At 38.7% G+C, this 6,103-nt stretch overlaps 1 protein-coding gene across 1 annotated transcript in view; it reads left to right on the top strand.

The window, feature by feature from the left end:
* The first annotated feature begins 5,511 nt into the window (after nt 1–5,511).
* Nucleotides 5,512–6,103, top strand: part of GBX2 (gastrulation brain homeobox 2) — a 4,606-nt gene continuing 4,014 nt past the window's right edge. Inside the window, exon 1 of the mRNA XM_056535718.1 lies at nt 5,512–6,103. This exon is cut by the window's right edge and continues 662 nt beyond it. The gene's annotated coding sequence lies outside the window, so the exon portion shown is untranslated.

Raw genomic sequence — 6,103 nt, 5'->3', positions numbered from 1 at the left:
ATTTCCTATATGCGAATATGCAAATATTCGCGAATATCGGCACTTCCAGAGGACACTGATCCCTCCCTTGTTTTAGGTGAAAGATATAATGTGCACTATAATATAAGAATATGCAAATTTCGCCAACATAGGACAAGTATTCCTCCATATATTCGCTAAGTATCACGAATTTGAATATGGCCCCTGCCGCTCATCACTATTGCTCTAATGTTTTTACATGTACTTGTCCTGTTTTTCCTGGAGTTATTTTGTCACTATTTGCACCCTTTCACCTCCCATTGGCAGTGATTAGCTGTTTGGCTGGCTAAATTACTGGGGCGCCCATGGCCTAAGAATACATCCTAATATAACATGTAAATAAAGGGTGAACTGTGTTTCTTCTACAAGATATAACTGATGCTTTGCAGAAAAAGTTGGCTTTTGTACTTCGTCTTTCTACCAATGATGAAGTTACTTTTAAAGTGTGCCAGGAATAACAATATTAGTCCTCACTGGTTGTTGTTATTCAGGGTAAAGGACTGGGCTGGTCTGCCCCCCCCTCCCACTCCATCTATTTAGAGACAGTAAGGTGGGCATCTCTAGCTCAATTATTCACTATGTTCCCACCCCTGCTATTAGCACTGGGACAAGTGACATGGGAAGCTGAGCCCGGAACATATCGATTAACCTAGGGCTGTGTCACAGAAATGGTTTATCACCGGTCTATTCATAACCCCACCGGATATTGCCCAGATTCTGGGTTGCAGGGGGTTAACAGCAGGCATCCAGGAGTACGGAAAAAAAAATACAGTCAGGAAGGACAGAAGTTAAAAGAATATTCTAAAGAAAACTCCATCATCCAGAATAACTATTTTCATAGTCTACAGGATTTAAAATTTTTAACACTATTAGTTGCAATTTAAGTACAACTGCATGTCCTAAAAATAACAAAACCATAAAATACAACTAAACATTGTCACGTGATGAACACGGCTTTATCTCACATATATCCAGTTACATTAGCTGATCTTTTATAAGCCTTGAACTTTAGGTTTAATGCTCCTTTAAAGTATGAGTATTTGTGTATCAATTGTATTCCCATCACTATAGTACAGTGTTTCGTGCACAATAATGCACATTGTAAAGTTTTTTAGACTGATATTCAATCTGTTAGTCTACCCATGAGTGTTGGCACAGAGGGTAACTCATTGTGACATGTTTAGGGTGACTATTAAGGTGCCAAACCTGTATGTCAGTATTTTCCAACCAGGGTGCCTCCAGCTGTTGCAAAACTTCAACTCCCAGCATTTCATGCACAATAATGCACATTGTAAAGTTTTTTTTGTCTGATATTCGATCTGTTAGTCTACCCATGAGTGATGGGACAGAGGGTAACTCATTGTGACATGTTTAGGGTGACCATTAAAGTGCCAAACCTCTAATTCAGTGTTTTCCAACTAGAGTGCCTCCAGCTGTTGCAAAACTACAATTCCCAGCATATCATGCACACTAATGCACATTGTAAAGTTTTTAGTCTAATATTAGATCTGTTAGTCTACCCATGAGTGTTGGCACAGAGGGTAACTCATTGTGACATGTTTAGGGTGAATATTAAGGTGCCAAACCTTTATGTCAGTATTTTCCAACCAGGGTGCCTCCAGCTGTTGCAAAACTACAACTCCCAGCATTTCATGCACATTGTAAAGTTTTTTAGTCTGATATTCAATCTGTTAGTCTACCCATTAGTGCTGGCACAGAGGGTAACTCATTGTGACATGTTTAGGGTGACTATTAAGGTGCCAAACCTTTATGTCAGTATTTTCCAACCAGGTTGCCTCCAGCTGTTGCAAAACTACAACTCCCAGCATGCCCGGACAGCCTTCGGCTGTCCGGGCATGCTGGAAGTTGTAGTTTTACAACAGCTGGAGGCACCTTGGTTGGAAAACACTGCTCTATGTTATGCACAGTTTCTATAATGTTACTGCTGAGCCTGTGGAGAGTCATTTACAAGTACTTGATCTCTGCTATTGCTCAGTTCTGCTCATTATTTATTGGTCTTCAAATTGTTTCTAGTCTTTTGACATCCAATTTACAAGTTTGGGGACTGTTTTGTCCTCCCCTTTGTCCTGTAGAAAGAATCCGTGTTGGGGATGCTTTGAAAAGCCAAACATGAGAGGCAGGCAATGAAAGGGGACAGGGCTAGGGGGCTTTTGATTCCTGCTGGAGAGTCAATAGTTACTTTACATAATTGCAGGAGAGAGTTTCAAAGCCACAATCACATGGATCCCCCTTCTCCTCCAGAAGTCTATTGGGGGCTTTCAGTCCTGTATAAAGGGGGGGGGGGGATGAATACTCTCAGGCAAAAAGATGGAGCTTTCATGTTTAGCAAGTTGCAGATTGCTGTGTCCAGATGGGGAGAGGACACAAACTCCCTTTGTTGTCCCCAAGGAAGAAGGGAGGAGGGGGGGGGGGTGCTCTCACCCCACCTCACTCAGAACACTTCCCCAACGTTTGGCAATGGTAGGACTGAGCGAGCAAACAGAATAAATAGCCATAAATAAATAGAAGAAGGAGGGGACTTGCAGTCCTAGACCTCCTTACAAGGAATGGGGACAAAAGCACTGAGTGGCCGGTGTAATCTGTAGGGTCTGGGCTGAGGGAAGTAGGAAAGCTTCTAATGAGTTGGGAATGGACTGAATGATCTAAATGGAGATTCAACTACCCCTGGGAGCCCCCCATACAAAACCATAGCCCATACACTGCACACAGAAGCCATCAGCAGGAGTGACAGGCAGCAATCACCTACTGATAGGCAGCAATCGCCTACTGACAGGCAGCAATCCCCTACTGACAGGCAGCAATCCCCTACTGACAGCAGTACCCAGGATGACACACAGGATAGTGTGCGATAGCGTCTGCGACTGCGATAACTTCTCCCACTGCCCAACACAACACAATGCAGACTACATGGAGAATAGTGGAGTTTAGTACCAATCATCCTGATGGGTTATTATCTGTGGTTTTCCCTAGGATGGCAGGTAACATTAGCTCTTCTAACTATTAGAATTGTCAGAAACAGTCCAAGGACAAATACAACTCGACAACAGCAGTGTTTCCCAGCCAGGGTGCCTCCAGCTGTTGCAAAACTACAACTTCCAGCATGCCAGGACAGCCTTCGGCTGTCCAGGCATGCTGGGAGTTGTAGTTTTGCAACAGCTGGAGGCACCCTGGTTGGGAAACACGGGTATACAGAATAATACCGGAATTCTTCTAGCTGTAAGAAGAAAAAAAATGAATATAGTACAAAACTACACAGTGGTGTAAACAGTCATTCTGGTCAAACCGTATTCATAAATAAATAAATAAATAAATAAACAAATTAAATAAAAACGTCACACAGCATGGATAGATGGAACTAATTTATCAATATAAAAAAATCATTTAATAGAGCACATATTGTTGTCATACGAGAATTCTAAAGTCTTGGAAATCATGTGTGACATGTAAAATATAATGGAAAGTGGTTACAAACTAGCAAATAGAACAGCTTCATTATAGAACGAACAGGCGCAAATATACAAGACTAAAAGATAGATAGATAGATAGATAGATAGATAGATAGATAGATAGATAGATAGATAGATAGATAGATAGATAGATAGATAGGAGATAGATAGATATGAGAGAGATAGATATGAGAGAGAGAGATATGACATAGATAGATATGAGATAGATAGATAAATAAATATGAGAGAGAGAGATAGATAGATAAAATATGAGATAGATAGATAAATATGAGATGGATAGATAGGTAGATAGATAGATACATTTGAGATGGATAGATTGATAGATAGCGAGATATGAGATAGATAGATAGATATGAGATAGATAGATATGAGATAGATAGAGAGAGATATAAATATGAGATAGATAGATAGATAAATATGAGCGATTGATAAATAGATAGATAGATATGAGATAGATAGATAGATAAATTTGAGAGAGAGATAGATAGATATGAGATAGATAGATAGATAGATAGATATGAGATAGATAAATAGATATCAGATAGATAGATAGATAGATAGATATGAGATAGATAGATAGATAGATAGATATGAGATAGATAAATAGATATCAGATAGATAGATAGATAGATAGATAGATAGATAGATAGAGATAGATAGATAGATAGATAGATAGATAGATAGATAGATAGATATGAGATAGATAAATAGATATGAGATAGATAGATAGATAGATAGATAGATAGATATGAGATAGATATGAGATAGATAAATAGATATGAGATAGATAGATAGATATAGATAGATAGATATGAGATAGATAAATAGATATGAGATAGATAGATAGATATGAGATAGATAGATAGATAGATAGAGATAGATAGATAGATAGATAGATAGATAGATAGATATGAGATAGATAAATAGATATGAGATAGATAGATAGATAGATATGAGATAGATAAATAGATATGAGATAGATAGATAGATAGATATGAGATAGATAAATAAGAGATAGATAGATAGATAGATAGATAGATAGATAGATAGATAGATAGATAGATAGATTATAGGGACACAATATAATCCTATAATAAACAAGGTTCCTTATACTGATGCTTCCATATCGCAGGTATAAATCGCGCATAGTCTTCTAGGAACAGGTGTATTCTTCTATACTTGGGAACATAAAGTCCATCTGGATGATATAAAGAATGATTCCGCTCATAGATAACATTTAGCACAAAAGGTTTCTTATATAATCATCCTCCAAATATTACAAATTATTTTCATAACAATGAAAACATCACACGTGTGGCTTAATATACAATAGATTGACGACTGTCTAAAGAAAATACGTGTAGGACAATATAATATCAAAACAATAATTGTAAATGATAAAAAAGATAAAAACTACATATATATATATATATATATATATATATATATATATATATTATGCAATAAATCCTTCTAGTGCCAAAATAAAATCTATAACCCATGTCCAAAAGAATAAATAAAAAATATATACATATATATACATATATATATATATATATATATATATATATATATATATTCATATTCTACTGCCATATCTTAACATAGATATTAGATTGGCAGATAGAGAGTGTCTGTATTGTACGATAACGTGAATTCCGTCGCAGCGACCAGCTCTGTACTCTCTGGAGGGATCGGTGGCGGATTGTAGATGTAAATAATACGAGCAGGTTGTATACATTGTATGAAAAATATAAAGAAACTTTGTCATAAATATTAGGAATAATAAAAGCAATGCCCATCTGTAATAAGTCCTGATCACAAACCATTCACTCACGTATATCAAGCAGATTGTCCTAAAAACACAAAGTACAATGGTCCCAGCAATGACACTGGTGTCCATAATGGAGCAGATCCTGGGCAGTTTATTTCCTATAGGACATACATGGGGCACATAGGGCTGGGGTGACAGTGTCTCTTACACGGGGACATGTATACGATTGCACTTCATCCTGACACTCTGCGAGGGGTGTGTGATGGGTTAGGTCTGGGGACACCGCCAGCCAATCACAATACAAGAACAGGCACATGTGACCGAGGGAAGGTTCTAAAATGTAGCAATATGTGAATGGGAAATAGGAGCGCAGTTTGTAGCTGCTGAGACCCGGGAGAGAGAGAGAGAGGAGAATCCACAGCACACAGGTCACCCAGACATGTCACCCTGAAGACCAGGGGACCCCATGACACACAGGTGGAGGACACCACACACAATACACCGAGGGTGAGGGAAGACTCCACAGGAGGAGGATCCAAGTCACTCAGGGAACCATTGTCACCTCAGCCCCATACACCTGACACTCAAGAAGAAGACAACATCGGACCTAAGGAGGAGAGAAGTATCAGAAGACAAAGAGAAGACGACACAAAAGCCAAAGGAAAGAAAAGGACAAAGTTAGTCAAGGAAAGAAGCCTGAACAGAAGGAAAGAGAAGGAGAGAACAAGAGGCATCACCCCAGGCACCTGAAGAAGTGTCAGCTCCTCTACACAAGAAGCTGAGCAGCTGACTATAGCCTAAGAGCTGTGCCCTCCTGTCCTCC

The sequence above is a fragment of the Hyla sarda genome, chromosome 8, assembly GCF_029499605.1.
Source record: "Hyla sarda isolate aHylSar1 chromosome 8, aHylSar1.hap1, whole genome shotgun sequence".
Lineage (NCBI taxonomy): Eukaryota > Metazoa > Chordata > Amphibia > Anura > Hylidae > Hyla > Hyla sarda.
Note: the sequence above shows the minus strand (reverse complement) of the source record. Positions and strands in the feature narration are given on the sequence as shown.